Consider the following 20401-nt stretch of genomic DNA (forward strand, 5'->3'; position numbering starts at 1 on the left):
TTAATTTATTTTTTTTGTGGTTCACGGGCCTCTCACTGTTGTGGCCTCTCCCGTTGCAGAGCTCCGGACGCGCAGGCTCAGCGGCCATGGCTCACGGGCCCAGCCGCTCCACGGCATGTGGGATCGTCCCGGACCGGGGCACGAACCCATGTTCCCTGCATCGGCAGGTGGACTCTCAACCACTGCGCCACCAGGGAAGCCCACGAGCGTGTTTTAATAGCCTCTTTTCCCCTCCTTTCCTCCTAAAGGCTGCAGCTCCACAACTACCTTTTGCTTTCACGCTGAGTCTAAACTTCTCTTCAGAGCTCTCAGCTGTCCTCCTGTGCTTCCTCAGCCTCCTCCTCATCTGGGGCCCCTGGTCCTCCCTCCAGTGGCATCGGTTTCCTCCTCCACTGGCTGGGCTTCTCTCTGTCTTCCTTCTCTTTCTCCACGGATTTCACCCTCCGCGGACGTTCCTTCCCTCTCTCTGCAGAGCACACTTCCCCATCCAAGCCCTGCTTCTCGAGGACTTTGTTCTCATATTCTTCCCTTTCTCGAAGCTCCCTCAACATGTAGAGTTTGTGGTGTTCAGTTTAGCACCTGATTCACCACACTTAACGGATCATTTCCAAACTGCTCCATTTGTGTGAATCTTGTCTTCCATCAGAATGATAAGGTTTTCAAGGATAGAAATCTATTTCCTCTGCTTACCTGTATTGACGGTAGAAAAGTTTAGAAGCGAATGCATGATGGATCCATTGACATCATCGTGGGGTGGAAAGGCCTTTGGAGTCAGACTAATCTCGAAGCTGCCACCTCCTCACCAGGTAGCTGAAACCTCTGAGTCTCAGTTTCCTCACCTGTAAAAAGGGGACACTAATACTTGGCAGAGTTGCTTAGAGTATTAATGTCATGAAATAGTACCGAAAAAAATCCGAACGAACTTTTTGGCCAACCCAGTACTAGGGCTTCCTACATACTGTTTGGCCCATAATTAGATGCCCAGGAGATGGTAGCAATTTCTGTTATTATTGAACTCTGGAGGAAGTAGGTGGCAAGATGCAGTTCTGGAACTGGACTCATTGTAGGAGACCCTTGCCCTTTGATCCCTAACTGATAGGGAGAGAGGAAGCAAGAGTAGGTTTGACGCCTGCTCAGCCCAGACATAGTTGACTTGTGTCTAACTCTCTGAAGGAGATTTACTTTATAAGGTGAGAATGCAAGTCTTTCCAGATGGGACCAGCATACCAGAGGCTCATTCCCTATGCCCAACTCATAAGCTCCTTGCCTCAGAGATAATGCAGGGCCCAGTTGTAGAGGTCAACTTTGTCATCCAAGAACAATATCCCAGAGACAAGAAGCAGACACGTGGCCTTGGCAGAGAGATTTTCCAGGCAACAGGCTGGTGCTAGACACGTAAGGAATGGCTCAATCAATCCTGCAGCAACCTGGATGCTGAAAGGCACAGAGAAATATGAGAGTTAGAATAAAGTAACAGACTCTGAAACAGTGCTTACTATGTACATACATTGCTCTAAGAATTTCTATATAGCAATTTATTTAATCCTCACAACCACCCTACGAGATAGAGACTATTACTGAGCTGCATCGTCTCTGTCTACCCACCTGCCAGTCTCTGCCCTTCTTTTATCGATGATGGCATTGAATCCCAGGGAAGCTGAGTAATATCAAGTAATTGGTGGGGCTGGGACTCAAACCAGGCACCCAGACAGCCTGGTCCCAGAGTTGGGCTCTACATTCTCCTCCCAACATAGCTTATGCAGCTAATAACCAAGATGTGACCCGTGCAAAGCCCACTATTGCAGCTTTGTACTTTCTTGGCCTCTTAGGCTACCTCCCCAGATCGGTACTCAGGCCACGAGGCTCACATTGTAGATGTGGCAACTTACTGGTCCTTGCCTCTTTCTCTAAGAAATGTGCAAACCCCTTCCCAGGCCATTGCCTATTCAGAGTGGTCTTGCTTATGTCAGTCTGACTCCAAATTGGACCGAAGGCTTCAGAGAGAAGTGGAGAGGAAGAATGCCACAGCCTCCCCAGGCCCACTGCAAAGGGATAGGGCATGGGATCCTTTTCTGTTTCTTTATACTCCCTTTTCTTCCCTCTGACAATGAGGATAATTCACAAAGATCCTAATGAAACTTTGGATGTAGAGGAAGCCAAGACTTTTACACTCTGTGTGGGATAACATTGAACTCAGTTGGTAAAAACAGCTAAAAAATAAACACAATTTTGCTTTACATGCATGCTATTTTTTTTGAGGGGTAGGGGGCTCCTCTTTCAGTATCATGCAATCACATTTTTCACAAATGTGAAAAAGTAAAGAAAATATTAAATGAATAGATTCACATCTTAATGGACAAGAAAAGAGACATCCAGATGAGTGTTCACCAACTTTCTTACAGACATTGATACCGAGTGAAGTTATCATTCTATAAAAAAATTAACACTTGACCATAAGGCTTGTAAAGTTGGAATCATTTGATTCTGAGACTGACTTTAAGGATATTTGGGGGGAAAAAAGCCTGGGGAATTCTCTAGCGGTCCAGGGGTTAGGACTCGGCACTTTCACTGTCAGGGCAGGGGTTGATCCCCGGTCCAGGAAGCTAAGATCTCGCATGCTGTGTGGTGCAGCCAAATTGGAAAAAAAAAAAAAAAAAGGATATTTGGATCCTTTTTCTCCTCTTTAGCATCCATTATATTTAAGGAATACTTCTTTATTTCACATGTAGTGGTTAAAGTCATGGACTCTGGGGCCAAACTACATGGACTCATATTCTGGATCAGCCACTCTAGGAATTTGGGTTCACCCAGAAGCTGGATCTGAGATAAGGATTTGGGTACAAATGGCTTATTTGAGAGGTAATGCCAGGAAGCACAAGTAAGGGAGTGGAGAGGTGGTTCAGGAAAAGGAAGACAGACAACATGGTGTGCATTAAGGGCCAGGGTACCTAAGGGTGTCTGGGGTTCTAGTCCAAGGGTGTTTCGCTGGAAAACTGTAGAGAATGTGATTCAGAGGCATCCCACCCAAGGGGCAAAGAAGCTGAGTATTTATCTACCATCTCCCATTCTTTCATTGGCTGAGGGCTACCCCCTAGTATGTGAATTCCCTGGGATTTCTGGCCTTCCCCCTTACAAGCCAAGTTTGCTCCTGTGGCCACAGAAGCCCTCTGGCAGGAGTGGGGACCTGCTTGTCTGCATGGGACCAGTGAGAACCAAACGATGGGGGTGGAGGACCAACAGCCTCTGCTGCAGTCCACCTCTGTCATCACACAAATCTATTCATGCATCTGTCTTGTCACTGAGCTTTGAAGGTGGTTGGTCACAATTTCCAAGGGGAAAAAACAATTTATAACAGTCCCATGGGTGAGGTAAGCCACAGCCCCTTCTGCTTCAGTTAGTCCAAAGGATCTAATTCTGCCCTTCCTCATCTGGCTCTTCTACCCCTCACTCTGAACTCCCCTGAGCCTCGGCCGGTCCTTCTGCTGGTCTAGGTTGTGTGCCCAGTGGGATAAGCTACACCCGCATCCCTGAGGGGTCTGAACCCCAGGTTTCCATGTCCTTGTCAGGGTGTAGTTGCTGCAATTGCCCATCCACAGTCTAGATGCATCAAGAGGGGACCCAAGCTGTCCTTTGAGTTCCAGACACACTTCTTCCTGTTCCCACTGTGTAGAAAGAAGCCTGCTTCCTTATGATAATCAAGGTCAATTATTCCTGCCCGTATAAAAACTTTTTTTTTCTTTTTTTTTTTGGCTTACTGGACTGTTGACCCAGGAGTTTTAAATGACCCGGTGACAGACACAGCTTTAAATTTAGTGAAGTCCTGACTAAATTTGTACAGAAGTTCCTCTCACCTCCGTTTACTTCAGGAACTGGGGTCTTTAGTCTAGGAGAAACCAAAGTTGCAGAAACAGGAAGTACAACCTCTCCAAGTAGGTCACTAGGAATGACGGTGAGAGGACCACTTCCTACTTTTATTTCCTGGATCTGTGAATTCTACCTCCCAGGATAATGACTTGATGCATATACCATACCTTAAAGACCAGCGTCCCAAGCCCATGGTGTATCATCCCCAGCTGGCATCGTAGCTAAGCCTTTATGAGGTCATTCCAAAACTCTACCTGGCCAGCAGCCTCCAGATGACGGGGTGTGTGGTAGGATCAGTAGAGCCTGTGGTTGTGTGACTTTTGTCTCGACTTCACTGTAAAGTTGTTCCTTTGGTCTGAGGTAATGTTACGTGGATTCCCATGTTGGTAAACCAGACATTCTGTGAATCCTTAGATAAAGGTAGACAGGGAAGTTAAATCCAGCCCCACTAAGCACGAGTCTGTGTCTCCTTCCAAGTGGGATGGGTCTAATATAATCAACTTTCGACCAGTGGTAAGTTGACTCCTTGAGGGATCGTACAAAACTGAGAGCTCAGCATCAGTCTCCGCTGTTAATGGGTCAGGCAGTAGATGCGGCAGTAGCTAGGTCAGCCTTGATAAGGGGACCCCATGCTGGTGCCCCCATCCCTGTCATTCTTATAATCAAATTATAAACCTGGTTTTCAGCAGTCTGCCCTCCAGCTGCAGAAGATGTGAGTCTCTTTATACACCAGCATAGAGGACTCCTTACCTTCTTCTTCTTCACTGACATGAGCCTGTTAACTTCTTTTTTCAGAGTGACTACTGCAAACAGCAGAAACCAACCCCCAATCTTGGTAGTTACCATTGCCCTCAAATCTTTCAAGTGCTGGAGCTATGGCATAAGCCAGGGCATCCCTTTCCATCAGTACTCCATCCCAACTCCCCATGGGTGAGTCTTAGTAACTATAATGCTCCAGCACACAAGGGGTTTTCACCACCTAACTTACCACCAACAAAGGATGCTTGTTACCTTCTGGCCAGTGAACTGTCAGGTTCCAAATCACAGTTGTCGGTCTGTTTTCTCAGGCCACTTCCAGTTCTTCCAACTGTCATGGTTGAGTTTCCAAAAAAACAGATCCTGAGACAAAGATTTGAGTGGAAGTATTTTACTTGGGAACTGAAACCAGGAAGCATCATTTAGTGATACATGCAATGGAAAAGAGCAAATACAAGGTGTGTTAAGGAGCATTTTAAAGTTGTTGGCATTGTGGACACAATAAGAATGAGGAGTTCTGGAAGACCATAAAGAGTGTGCTGCAGAAGTATCCATTCAAGGTGAAAGGATGCTGGACTGTTTATCCTCCAGCTTCATTGCGTGAGGTCTGTCCCCAGGGCCATTAATTCTCTGAAACTTCCAACCCAAAGGAGAGTTGGTAAATACTCTCCTGTAGGGTCTACATTCAGATGATAAAAACTAATGTGAGACTTCACATGATGAAACCCAAAGTAAGACAACCCTTGGCCGTTTTCAAGTTCAACTAGGTTGAATGCTTCAAGATAAGTACCAAAGCCATGAGGTTGTCTTCCTTTGCAAATGAGGTGACTGGTCTCCCCAAAAAAGAAGAGGGAGATTACATAAGCAAATTGCTATTTCTTAAGATGTATGAATTTCCACTGTAGGAAAGATCCCACAATTTTGGTGTAAATTTTCTAGTCTTGCCACTGACAGTTCCTTTCCATCTTCCCATCACATGGCCCCGTAGTCTGGGTCAAAGCTGTATGAGAGATGGAGGTTGGAAGACCTGAGTTCTCTTCCCTGCTCTGGCATCAGCTCATCATCAGATATTGGGTTCTGTTCTCAACCTCTCTGGACCTCAACTCTCTCATCCATAAAATATGGGTAAAATAACTTCATCCATTACTTTACTGATTAAATAAGATGCTGTGTATGTGTGAAGGGTTTGTAAGGTTAAAAATGCTATTTAAAATGAGTTTATATTAAAAATAATTGTCAACTCTGCAAGAGGTGGAACCTGGGCCTTTGAATGCAGCTTTTGGAGACACACATCTGTAAGAATCATCTCTGGCACTAGCCTCTCGCTTTCACCCTGGTCCATGATACCTGGCCCGGCTAAACTCATGTCTTTCTTCTCCTCTTCAGCTACCTCCCCTGGGCTCGTCCAGGTCTCCATGCCCTCACTCTGGCCACTGACTCTATTCCTACATTTGTACCCTGCGTTTGGTGTAACACCCTGGGAACATCTTGTGTCACATTCTGACACTGCATTTCCCTGATTTGAGCTTGAATGCCCTGGCTCTCTTCCTGCCTGAATTCCTCTCCTTTTGCCCAGCCTCCCACACTAGGACAGTAACTCTGCTGTGATCCATTTTTTGTCAATATCGATCCTAGATGAGGGAGAGAGCATGATTTTTAACTGGCCCACTTGAACCACCAGAGTCTTATTCTCAAGTTACACACACAAAAATAATAATTCAATTGAAAGAAGGGTTAGGGTATAGTTTATAAGTCTCATTCCACCAGCCACAACTGCTAGGACTTCTTTTATCTTCCAGGGCATCTGGACACACTACACAAAGGGAACCCACACCTCAAGGTAGCTGAAACTTAAATCACAGTAAAAACTCACTAATTTGAAATTGATTCTGAATCAGTAAACAGTAGGATTCCTGTGCAAAAAGCATGAGACTGGGTGCCTGGCACATAATGAGGGCCCAATAATATTTGTTGAATGACAGACTGAGAGTCACAATATGTGATTTTTTGGCCCAAGCTTCACTGATAATCATTCACAGTACGGTTCTGGATAAAGCCTTAATCCCCCAGGCCTCAGTTTCTTCATGAATAGAAGGCGAGCATCTCTGTGGTCCCTTCCGGATCTAAAATCCTCTTCTATGTAACTGGGCTAAAGTTCACTTTTGCACCATCAATGAAACAGATGTTTCCTTTAGTTCTCTGCTCAAATGTCTCCTTGTCAGAGTGACTTTCTTGATAATTCTATATTAAATAACATCTTTCTCCTTCCCCTGTCACCCTCTATCTTCTTATTCTGTTTTATTCTTCTTCATAGCACTATCAAATATTTATTCATTATTTGTTTATCATCTGTCTCCTACCACTAGAGATTAAGTGCCTCCAGAGTAGAGATTTTATTTGTTGTGTCTGTAGCTGTGTGCCAGCACCTAGAGCAACAACAGACACGTAGGAGTGTCTCATTACATAGCCCTTGAATTAATGCGTGATCTAAACAAGCTACAAGGAATATAAATTGGGAAGAATATGTACCCTATTAAGAAATCGAACTTTTCAAGTGCTCTTGACACCCTTTCAGAATTACTCATTTCCTTTGAAATTAACACAGCTTACTGCAAGCCACCCCTCTCCTTTCTTAAACCAAGTTCCCCCCAAATCGTCTCCCAGGAAATGCTTTGCAATCCTAGTCCTAACTATTCTTCATCTTGAAGGTAATCCAACTGCACACATTTTTAATAATTAAAATTCAGTTTTATTTGTTCAGGCTGGATTTCCCTGATTACAATATTCCAAACCAACAAGTTTAGTAGCAGAGAGTTTATGGGTACATGCTGGCCTTCTGTACCATTTGAGAATATGTTTTAGAACATAGTGGTGCCTTGAGACTTCATGAGTTTGAATCCTGGCTCTGCTAGTTGTTACCTGAGTGATTTGGAGCAAGTTACTTAGGCTCTCTGTGTCTCCATTTCATTTGTAAAAGGGAGATAATAATTATTCTGTTTTTCTCCAGTTGCCTTTGCCATTCTCTATCCTGATCCATGTTCTAGGACCCTAAGCTCTATGGACTTCAGCCCCCTGGGCTCTCTTGAGTTGGGTCACAGGGAGGCCTTGGGCAGCAGATTTGAGGGCAACAGGAAAGGGGGTTGAAATCTTTTGCCTCCACACCCTCCCTCCTAACCAGGCTTTGGCAGTGACTGTCTTCCTTGACCGCTGTATCTGACAAGTGGCCCGTCTGCCATGACTGAAGATGGAACTTTGTCTGGTGACTCTGTCCTCCCTCCCTCTGCTCCTTGCAGCCTGAAATGCTATCAGTTTCCTGTGTTTTCTAGTTCCAGACGTATCCATATTTCTTGAAGATCCCCTTCATCCTATCCACACCTCTGAAAGCAGTCCCTTCATTAAAATCTCTTCAGCTAATCCTCTGAGTTGGGCTTTCTGCCTTCTGCCAAATCCTAACCAAAGCAGCATGAATGCACCACTAGGTGTCAAACATGTGAAGGCATGTAAAACAAATAGAACATTGCCTGACACCTTCAAGTTATCAGTTTGTGTTAATGATTATTATCTACATAACAAGATAAGGAGAAATTGTACAAGACAGCATATGTGAAACACATCATTCAGAACTGATATACATTCTTTTTGGTGGGAAAAAACTGACACTGTATACAGTCTTTTGTGTATGATCCTGAGTCAGTTAAGAAATCTCCCAGACTCATATGGTTGCTATGGGAATAATAGAAGATGATGTATATGATAAAGATAAGCACCATGACTGATAAATTGTAGGCACTCATACGTACCAATCAAAAGGGGCAGGAGGGGTGGGCCAGCTTCACAAGTGTGTGATCTGTCCTTATTAGGGACATCACACTTGTTTTAATACTCTTCAGTTGCCATTTTGAAATTCTTAGTAATTTTTGAACAAAAGAGTCCTGCATCTTCTCTTTGTAGAGGGCTCCACAAATTATGTAGCCAGTCTGGGAGGGAGGGCTCACTTTATTTTTCAAATCATTGATGTCACTCTATAATTGGCAAATTCTTTTTGTATCAGACATAAACTCATCAACAACTAGCTAAAAGGAAATGAGACTCTTAAAAGATGGCATCTGGGGCTTCCCTGCTGGCGCAGTGGTTGAGAGTCCGTCTGCCGATGCAGGGGACACGGGTTCATGACCTGGTCTGAGAGGATCCCACGTGCCGTGGAGCGGTTGGGCCTGTGGGCCATGGCCGCTGAGCCTGCGCATCCGGAGCCTGCACGTCCGGAGCCTGTGCTCCGCAACGGGATAGGCCACAACAGTGAGAGGCCCGTGTACCGCAAAAAAAAAAAAAAAAAAAGATGGCATCTGGTGTTAAGACACTATTAATCAATTAATAAATACCTGCCAAAGAGCTGGTATGTGTTAGGCATCGAGCCAATACCTCTTTGAGCCTAAAATTTCCTGCCTTGTGATTCCAGGCTGAGTTGATCAACCTGTGATGGGATTGGAACTGACCTTTCTGTGAACCTTTCAGTCATATCTATGGTATCTGAGCCTTGGGGAAAAAAAATTGTTTCTTATTTCATCACAGAACTGTGACTTGGATTTGGACAGTGAATCATATAAACTCAATTAGAAGAACTGGCAGCTAAAATCCTACAGTTAAAGGATCTGTCCAGGAACACCATACCAAATTTGGTATGACTTGAGGAATGATGCATAACTTTTTCAGGATCTTAAGTCTACAAAACTGAAAATGCAAAGAAGCTCCCAGAATGATTACCTCCTCAAGGTAACATTTCATACCCAGTAGGTGTGCTGTGACCTTGACAGAGGGTGAAGGAGTAAAAACAGAATATAGGTTTGTCCATTTAAGGAAAAAATGACTCTGCCAGGCATCAGGGAAGGCTGGACTCCTCCCAGTGCATCCTGATGGCAGCCTAATAATATGTACCACCTTTGGAGATGCTTCCTTTGGATATGCTCATTCCTTGAGTATAAGTATATCCTGAATCAAAGATGTCTCCCAAACAGGCAGCACATGATAATTTCTCAGGTGGAAGAAGGAAGGCTAAGAAATGGGCCTTGGGGCTTCCCAAGCAGTGGAGCAGTGCTTGACGGTCTGCCTGCCAATGCAGGGGACACGGGTTCGAGCCCTGGTCCAGGAAGATCCCTTAGCTGCGATGCAGCTAAGCCCATGCACCACAGCTACTGAGCTTGTGCTCTAGAGCCTGTGTGCCACAACTGCTGAGCCCACGTGACACAACTGCTGGGGCCCGTGCACCTAGAGCCCGTGCTCCTCAACAAGAGAAGCCACCGCAGTGAGAAGCCCGGGCACCACAACAAGGAGTGGTCCCCCCCACCACCACAAATAGAGAAAGCCCGCACGCAGCAATAAGGACCAAACACAGACAAAAATAAATAAATAAATAAATTTATAAAATTTTTTGAAAAAAGAAATGGGACTTATATGTTTGGCTGGAATCTAAAGGGATTGAATGGACCAAAATCTATGAGCTAAGGGACAGGCTTTCTTAAAAATTAACCATTAAATTAGAGCACCTCTCTCTTGTTTACAAATTACAAGACACACACACACACACACACACACACACACAGCCAGTATACCCACCTTTACAATGCTAGTTAATGCCATCTCTAAAATACAATGAAGTAAGAGAATTAGAACAGATATGGGGGGGGGAGCGGGAAGTAGGAAGCTGAGAGAGATGGCAGCTCTCTATTCGTATAAGTAGTTCTAAAAAAAAAGAGACTAGTATTCTTCTATATGATTAATACGTTTTCCAGGTAGTTTTTTTTATTTTTTTACATCTTTATTGGAGTATAATTGCTTTACAATGGTGTGTTAGTTTCTGCTTTATAACAAAGTGAATCAGTTATACATATACATATGTCCCCACCTCCCTTCCCTCTTTCATCTCCCTCCCTCCCACCCTCCCTATCCCACCCCTCTAGGTGATCACAAAGCACCGAGCTGATCTCCCTGTGCTATGAGGCTGCTTCCCACTAGCTATCTATTTTACATTTGGTAGTGTATATACGTCCATGCTACTCTCTCACTTTGTCCCAAGTTACCCTTCCCCCTCCCCATATCCTCAAGTCCATTCTTTAGTAGGTCTGCGTCTTTATTTCCGTCTTGCCTCTAGGTTCTTCAGAACTTTTTTTTTTATTCCATATATGTGTGTTAGCATACGGTATTTGTTTTTCTCTTTCTGACTTACTTCACTATGTATGACAGACTCTAGGTCCATTCACCTCACTACAAATAACTCAATTTCGTTTCTTTCTATGGCTAAGTAATATTCTGTTCTATATATGTGCCATATCTTCTTTAGCTCTTCATCTGTTGATGGACACTTAGGTTGATTCCATGTCCTGGCTATTGTAAATAGAGCTGCAATGGACATTGTGGTACATGACTCTTTGAATTATGCTTTTCTCAGGGTATATGCCCAGTAGTAGGATTGCTGGGTCATATGGTAGTTCTATTTTTAGTTTTTTAAGGAACCTCCATACTGTTCTCCATAGTGGCTGTACCAATTTACATTCCCACCAACAGTGCAGTAGGGTTCCCTTTTCTCCACACCCTCTCCAGCATTTATTGTTTGTAGATTTTTTGATGATGGCCATTCTCACTGGTGTGAGATGATATCTCATTGTAGTTTTGATTTGCATTTCTCTAATGATTAATGATGTTGATTTGTTCATGTGTTTGGTGGCAATCTGTATATCTTTGGACAAATGTCTAGTGTGTGGAAACCTTTCCTCCTTCACAGCTCCCTCCCACTGGTGCAGGTCCCGTCCCTATCCTTTTGTATCTGCTTTTTTTTTTTCTTTTGCCCTACCCAGGTACGTGGGGAGTTTCTTGTCTTTTGCGAGCCAGCGTTCAGTAGGTGTTCTGTAGGAGTTGTTCCACGTGTAGATGTATTTCTGATGTATCTGTGGGGAGGAAGGTGATCTCCACGTGTTACTCTTCCACCATCTTGAAGCCAGGCTTCCAGGTTGTTTTTCCATGAGGCTATGGGCTACTCAAGGTCAACACTTGGTACAGAGTTGGTCTCCACGTGGGTTTAGACGGGAAGAAGGAACAAATAAAATGCAATGATCTTTTCAACCTCCCAGAGCAGAGCTGAAACCAGTATGAAACATCTTTTCCCCGTGAGAGTGCCTTTGATATTCTGATACAACTGAAGAAAGATGTTGGAAGAGGGGAAATAGACACAAAGGGTGATATGTTCTGGGCTTCAAACTCCCTAGAGTGCTGTCTCTAGATGGCAACAGGGAGAAAAGCTGAAGCCTGTTGGTTATCTTAAACTTTTGAAAGCACGGCATACTGAGAGAAAAGAAGGACCCAAGTCAGGGAGCATCAGCCTCCGAAAACCCCAGGGGCAGACAGGGGTGGGAAGCTCTCATGGATCAGAGGTCAGTGGTGAGTCAAAGACTCAGCCTTATCAAAATGCCTATGGCTGCGTGCTATTTACCGCCAGTGTTATCAGACTTTGTTCTTCTACAATATGCAACAGGAGACGGGTGTGACTAATCCATATGTTAATGAACCATCCGATAATAGAAAGTGCAATAAATGTTTGTTGAGTGAATGTTGTAGAGTGGGCAGGGCTATAAGGATTCACATATTCATTAGGAAAAATACTAATTTGTACTTACAAGTTAATTCTTGTCGTAAAGACTGGAATATCCCACCCTGGGTGGAAGGTGAGGGATTCTAAGTCTCCCTTGCCTAGGGGAAGCAGTGGTCCTGGTCCTCCTTGTCATCCTACTGTTCTTTATTTACTTCATCTTCATAACTTCTCCTAACCCTTCTCTTCTTTGAGAGAGGATGTGGTGTCAGAGAGTCGGGGTTAAAGTTGATTTTGCCTGAAAGGAGAAGGAAGGAGGACCCTTCACCATCTCCTCACCTCTTTCTCATCCTCTCTGTACCATCTGCATCTTCTCCAATGCCACAGTGTCCCTCTCCTCCTTTATATCCTCTTGTTTTTCCATCTCTGTCTCCTCTCATCTAATTGCTTTACCATACTCAGTGTAGGTGTTGTTGAGAAAGCTAAATAATAAATGTCAAATGAACATGCATGTTTCATGTTTTCCAACATACTGGATATTATTTTATTAAAGGTAATACTTGAAGATATTTTTGGTACCACCCCTCTGTTCTGACATCCTGGGATATATGCCTTGGTCTCTCACATTATTTCCAAACTCTGGTGCTAGAGTTTCTGTCATCGAGGTGTTTCTCTGAAGCCAACCTATTTTTCTCCATTACTACAAGCTCTTGTTACATCAAAACAGTTGTTAACAGAAAGAAAAAGCACTGTAGACGTTTAAAGGAAGGAGAAATTGTTGTGGGCTGGGAAGCTTGTGGAAGACTTCACTTAGAAGGGCAAACTTGAGTTGACCTTTAAAGGTGTGTAGGGTTCAAGTAGGCCAAGAAGAGAAAGAGAGTATTTTAGGTAGAGGAAATTATGTGAAATAAGGAATGAAACAAAAATATAAGAAATATAAGGTGTGAGAGGAGGAAAGAAGGCAGACTAGTATGAATGAAGCTCCATGTATGATGGCAGGGGGACATGAAGATGAACATAATACATGAGGGCCAAATTGGGGATGATGTTGAATATCAAGCCAAGGGTTTGAATTTTAGCTTTGCCTTGGCCAAGGTGGTTTTAGATACAAATAACAGAAAACCACTTAAATGAGTATAAGCCCCAGGGAGTAAGGTAACCTAAAAACAAAGGGATCTGGAGCAACTCAAGGGCAGAATGAACAGATGGGTCTCCCCAAGGGCTGGAACGAGGAATGAAAATCTACCAGGAGCTAGAGCTACAAGTTTCCTAGTCTCCATCACACAACTCCACCCCCTGTCATATACTTGCTCACCTCAGCTTCTCTCTGCATATCTGCCTCATCCTTTTCTCTCTGTGCAACAGACTTGTCTGCTCCCCATGAAAGTGGTATAAGACAATCCTCCCCATAACTCACGTGCTTACATCTCCTCAGTTCAAATGACCAGCAGAGGCTACCAGCATCTTTGGCTTCCAATTCAAATTTCTGTGAAAGAGAATCTGATTGTCTATTCCTAGTGCAATAACAGAAGTGATGTCCTATTGAATAAACATGGCTTTCTGGGGCTCACCTCCAGGATGAAGCAGTGCTCAGAGAAGGAATATGGGACTGCAGCCTGGACAGATGCCCTAAGGGATGTCTTCAATACTTTTAGAGCCAAATGAATGTTTTGGCGGTGGGTGAAGAAATAATGGAAGTGATCTCAGGAAGCTTCAGCAGGGAGGTGAACAGCTTACAAGTGAACATTCTCAAAGCAGGAAGACCAAAAATGAGCTATTCTAATCTAAGCATTGAAAACTTAAAATAATGTGGTTATGGTCAACTTGACCACTATTCTCTAGAAAAATATACTTGGTTCAACAAATGTAACTTTGTATTTAGTCATGAGAGGAACATTTCTTATTTCATAGCTCAGAGCCAAGCCTGAGCTATTTGATAATATATATAAACACTATTATATGTTGGCAGTTGATCTCTCTTTATCCAGTGGTTGCCCAACTCCCTGCTTTGAAGTTAGAACTTGGGATAACTTAATTAGTAGGGGGAAACCCATAAAATGAAGTCAGTTCCATGCTGTCCTACTCTAACTACTACATAGGACTTTGTAAATTCTCATTCCCTGAAGCTGGTCAAAATTTGTTTTTCATCTGTTGCTAGTTAATTTGATTGGTTAGCTGAGGTCATAGTCATTGGTCTAAGCCCACACATGGGACTGTCAGCTTCACTCTGTCCCTTGGCCACAAACCATATCCTCATGAGGCTCCATCCTCAGGTCCAGCTATGGGAGGGTTGGGAGAGCAGAAACCCTAGTGTTTGGGAAAAAATAAAAATGCTACCACTCCTCTGACATCTTCAGCTTCCACCTGGTTACTAGATGACCTGCTACTCCTTGTGTTATGACAATATTACTTCGGATGACTCTCTGTGTTTTTCTGACCTTCAATGTTAGATGTTATAGCTACATCTCCTATCTTCAGACTTGCTTTCATTGTAATAGAATAATATTGCTGCAATATCTTTTTTGATTTTTTAGCAACTCTGCTAGAATAGAATAGAAAACCCCACTTAAGTGACTTAAAAAACAAACAATTGTATGGCCCTATATATTAAGAAGGCCAAAGGAAGGGCAGTGTATTGGTTTGTAAGAGTTGCTCTAACGAAATAGCACAGACTGGGTGGCTTAAACAACAGGAATTTATTTTCTCTTAGTTCTGGAGACTCAGAGTCTGAGATCAAGGTGTGGGAGCTTCGGTTACTCCCAAGTCCTCTCTCCTTAGCATTCAGACAGCCGCCTTCTCTTTGCATTTGCATCTCTGTGCCTCTCTCTGTATGTCCAACTCTCCTCTTCTTATCAAGACACTAGTCTGATTGGATTAGGGCCCACCCATAAGACTTCATTTGACCTTAATTACCTCTTTAAAAGGCACTATCTCCAAATACAGCCATATTTCAAAGCACTGAGAGTTAAGACTTCAACATATGAATTTTGGAGAGACACAATTCAGTTCATAATAGGCAGCTCTGTGATTGGTTAATTAAGTGTTTCAGGCCCTAGGGGTTGCCATGTCTCTGCTCAGTCATCTTCAATGTGTGGATCCAATCCTTAGCCTAGCTCCTCATGTTGTACAATGACTGCTGCGGTTCTGGGCATCACATCATATGGGATAAGCCTAGTAGAGTAACAAACTGAGTCTTCCTAGGTATCTCTCTTTATAATCCTATTCAAAGGATCCAGCGTAGACTTCTCTTTTCTCACTGGCCAGAATCTCTTCATGTGCACTTGCTTAAACTAATTCCCAGTGAGAGAGAGAGAGACTGCCATGCTTAGTTTAGGCTACACACAATTCATCCCCAGCCTCCCTGGGAGCACAGTGTTGCTTATTAAAAAAAAAAAAAAAAAAAAAAGGAGAGGGAAAGGGCTTCCCTGGTGGCGCAGTGGTTGAGAGTCCACCTGCCGATGCAGGGGACACGGGTTCATGCCCCGGTCCGGGAAGATCCCACGTGCCACAGAGCGGCTGGGCCCGTGAGCCATGGCCGCTGAGCCTGCGCATCTGGAGCCTGTGCTCCGCAATGGGAGAGGCCGCAGCAGTGAGAGGCCCGCGTACCGCAAAAAAAAAAAAAAAGAGAGAGAGGGAAAAAAGGAGATACCTGTGCAAAATCAGGATCCTACGAGAAGCAAGGAAGGGGCAAAATGGAAACCAACATTTTCTGCTGCAACAGTTTGCCCTCTTGCTTTCCCTGGACCATATCTCTGAATTTCACCATTACTGTGGACCCTGTGATTTTCAGTCTAGATGCTGCTTGTAAAGCCAATCTTTGCACCTGCAATAAAGAGCCCTATAAAGAAATATCAGTTTCCCTGGGCTGACTCACCTGAAATGGGCAGTCTCCTCCAGCTTGTGTCTTCTCTTCCCCAAACCCATGACCCCACCCCATGCTTAGCTGCATCTTTTTGACACAGTCTGTATCTTATATTCAGCTAGCTACCCAGATCTCAGTTTCTGTGCAAAAGATGTAAGAGCTCTCTCCTTAGCTAGTCATTGTGCAAATATGTGTCACTGAGAACAAGAGGAGCTGGTTAAGAGAAGAGGGATCACTCAGCGCAAACTCATCACCAATATTAAGAAAATAACTTGAAAGCTGTGTCATACAAATGGCAGGTTACTAGTTAGAACATCATTTACATGTGCTGGTTAACACAAGGCTCTTTATCAATATCATTTATAAACGATTCCTTTATTGCTGACAATTAATTAATTTTAGAAGGACGTTCTACTTTCTTGTTGATTTTGTTCTGGTATTATTTGCATCAAAAAGGAGAATGGGTAGGAGGATAGGAAAGATGTTGTTTAAGGGTACAAACTTACAACAAGTAGTAAAAAAGCCCTAGAGATCTAATGCATAGTATAGGGAATACAGACAACAATATGGTATTATAATCATCAAACTTGCTAAGAGACTAGAACTTAATTATTCCAACCCCTAAAAAAAAAAAATGTAATGGGATAGAGGTGTTCATTATTGTAATCATATTATGATTCATAAGTGTATCAAATTAACATGTACACCTTAAATTTACACAATGTTATATGTCAAATATTTTTTCAATAAAATTTCAAAACTGCAAAAAAAGAAAAAGAAATTAAGGGTTGTATTTTACTAAATATTAAAATAGGTTATGACTACATCTATAAACATTTGTGATATTGCAAATGCATTTACTTATGGTGGCTAATATTAAAATTCATATAAGTTTTTCAAAAAGGAGAATCTTTTGCTTTGTTTTCCCCCAGGCCATCCAAGAAGAACTTAAGAATCTCTCATGTGCTGAAAAGATGCTCAACATCACTAATTATTAGAGAAATGCAAATCAAAACTACAATGAGGTATCACCTCACACCAGTCAGAATGACCACCTTTAAAAAGTCTGCAAATAGCAAATGTTGGAGAGGGTGTGGAGAAAAGGGAACCCTCCTACACTGCTGGTGAGAATATAAGTTGGTGCAGCCACTGTGGAGAACCATATGAAGGTTCCTCAGAAAACTAAAAATAGAGCTACCATGTGACCCAGCAATCCCATTACTGGGTATATATCCAGATAAACCTATAATTCAGAAAGATACATGCACCCCTATGTTTCATAGCAGCACTATTTACAACGGCCAAGACATGGAAGCAACATAAATGTCCATCGACAGATGAATAGATAAAGAAGATGTGGTACATATATACAATGAAATACTACTTAGCCATAAAAAAGAATGAAATAATGCCATTTGTAGAAACATGGATGGACCTAGATATTATCATACCAAGTGAAGTAAGTCAGAAAGAGAAACACTAATGCCATATGATATCACTTATATGTGGAATCTAAAATGTGACACAAATGAACTTATCTAAGAAACAGAAACAGACTCCTGAACACAAAGAACAGACATGTGGTTGCCAAGGGAGAGGGGCTTGGGGGAGGGATGGAGTGGGAAGTTGGGATTAGCAGACGTGAGCTATTATATATAGAATGGATAAACAACAAGGTCCTACTGTACAGCACAGGGAACTATATTCAATATCCTATGATGAAACATAATGGAAAAGAATATTTTAAAAAAAGAATATACATATATGTATAACTGAATCACCTTCCTGTATAGCAGAAATTAACACAACATTGTAAATCAACTATACTTCAATTAAAAAAAAGAATTTCATATATGCAATGTAGGATCTCAGTTTCTGCTCAGAAGAAACTATTTTTAATCTCCCACGAGTCTCTGATTCTCTGACAATTCAGTTTATTATTTGAGCTTGAAATGGCTTTGCTGCCAAGAAATACAGGTTATTTGTTTTGCTTTTCGATGAGCAAACGGCAATGTGTGAATAAATAGTACAGAAAGAAAGCTTGCTTTCTTCTATAATTTCTACTTAATACTATAAAATTCTTTTAAAATATGAGCTTCCTATGTCCGTGATCACTTATTTAGAATCACTTCCCCTACCGAGCTCTCCTTTGGCAGATGACTACTACCCAGGATTCGATTCTTATTTGTGTGTCCATATACACTTTTCTCCCATACCAACTAATCACAACTTCAGCCTTCTGCTTTGGGCATTTGTTTCTGATAAGCGTGGAGCAGAGGGATGAAAGGGACCTTTCTCTGGAATGAACTGAGCCAGGAAATGTCAAAGAGAGCAGATCGCAACAAGCACTGGTCACGCGCTGGTGGCTGGTGTGTCTCATGGCAAGTAAAGGGAAAGGGGCCAGGAGGGCCAGGGATCTGGGAACCAAGTCTTGGGTTTAAGACATCAGGGAAATTAAACTTGAAAAGAGATGGAAACCTTGATAACTACCTTTAGGTATTTTTCACGACGAGAAAAAGAAAATGATCATAGTAATAGCTAAACTTTACTGAGAGCTTACTCAGATGAAGATTTCAAAGAAGCAAATTATGCCCAATCATGAAAGACAAACATAGCCGTCTGAGGCTAGAGCAGACTCCCTGGTAATTGCTGCCGCCGGGGTATTCCAATGCAAGCCAGGTGCTTCACTGTCATAATGCCCTAGAAGGGACTTCTCTTTTGAAGTGGGATGTTGAAAAAGATGATTTCTAATTTTCCTTCGTGCTGAATCTATGACCCTGTAAAAGTCAGGAAAGCTATTTGATGAATGGCATTTTCTTAGAAAACATTTGATCCAAGCACCACCACAATACAGGAAACACCTGCTGTGGTATCTCTGGATGCTCTCCTAAATTCCTAACAACAAAACTGTGCCTCCTTTCTCATGCACTCACTCATTCATTCATTCACTCTACATAAATGTCATGAGCTCCTGCTCTGTGCTAGGTTCTGTGCTAGGCACAGCAGACACAACGTGAATAAAGACACAGATCTGTCCTCAGGTAGCTCATAGTCCATTAGAGGAAACAGACAAAAAAATCAAGTAGATAAATAAATTACACGCCTTTGGGTAAGTACAACAATCAGAGCATGCACTTGGCAGAAAGGGAGTTATGGACTTTGTCTCTGGGGTCAGTGCAAGTTTCCCAAAGAAATGAGAGCTAAACTAAGTTTGATAAAAACAAATTCAAATATTTCAAGTAGGCAAGGGAAGTGGGTATTCCAGAGAGAGGGAGCAGAACGACAAAGGAATCAGGAATGAAACAAACACTGAGGCCGAGTGGAACATTGATGGCCACAGTTTCTCCAAACTAAGAGACTTGGAGATCATCTTGTAGGGGGATGGGAGCCACAATCAGACCTGCATTTCTAGAACTGATGCTCATTTCAATCTACTGCTCTGTCTACTCTGGCCAATCCACCTACCTAGGTTCCCCTTCCTGTCTATTTCTAGTCTTCCCATGCTCAGCATTGACAGCTAGAAGGAAGACGATGGCTCAGTGGGCAATCCTTTCCATTTAGACCTTTCTCCACTGCTCCAGGCACACTGCCTGGACAAATTCCATCCCATGATAAACCTTACTACGCCACACCTAGACACAGACAAGATTGGAATTCATGAATAACTTTCTAATCATCCCATAGGTTTTCCTGGGTTTTATGGGCTGGCCTCCCATCTCTTATTTCTTTGAAAAATAAACACCATTTCATCTCAGGAGAGGTGCTTTGCTTATTAGTGATAAGTTCTATCATTTTGCAGCTAGTTAGAATAGAAATCTGTTAAATAAATGATCAGAGTTGTTGCATGACTGATAGTTATAAAACTAAATTGAAAGAGTAATAGAAAAATAGCCCAGAAAAACTCTTACCTTGGCCCAGAATAGCAGGATCAGGATGACTTCATGGGTTATTTCACTTCTAATTTCTAGATTGCAAGATAATTTCAATAAAGATAATGCTGGGCAGTTACTGAGTCAGCCATACACTTGAGTTACTGCCTTTATGACTTTTACAATGGAGTGAGGATGTGAGTCACATCTTATTCCAGAGCACTTGTGTTTGATAGAGCTTCAATCCATCAGACTGTGAAGAAGTCAAGCAAGACAAAATATATCCCAAGGAAGCCACAATAGAGGGAAAATGATAGAGAGAATATCCTCGTTAACTGCAAGCACTGTTACATCCCCCGAAGTTTATTCTTAACCTATCTATGAATGTTTTAAAAGGCAAAGATGATCTTAAAATGTGAAACATATTGTCAGCGTAATTTAATGGAATATAGCAAGGCATTTTTTTCCTGTTTT

General features: G+C 42.6%; 1 long non-coding RNA gene across 1 annotated transcript; it reads right to left on the reverse strand.

The window, feature by feature from the left end:
• Positions 1–1295: 1295 nt before the first annotated feature.
• Positions 1296–20096, reverse strand: LOC132485146 (uncharacterized). The gene is made up of 4 exons (XR_009531394.1): positions 19967–20096; positions 4876–4983; positions 4119–4273; positions 1296–1434 (listed from the first exon to the last, which is right to left on the reverse strand). It is a non-coding gene; the product is annotated as an uncharacterized LOC132485146 (long non-coding RNA).
• Between the last annotated feature and the right edge of the window lie 305 nt (positions 20097–20401).

Source organism: Mesoplodon densirostris, chromosome 3, assembly GCF_025265405.1.
Source record: "Mesoplodon densirostris isolate mMesDen1 chromosome 3, mMesDen1 primary haplotype, whole genome shotgun sequence".
Taxonomy (NCBI): Eukaryota; Metazoa; Chordata; class Mammalia; order Artiodactyla; family Ziphiidae; genus Mesoplodon; species Mesoplodon densirostris.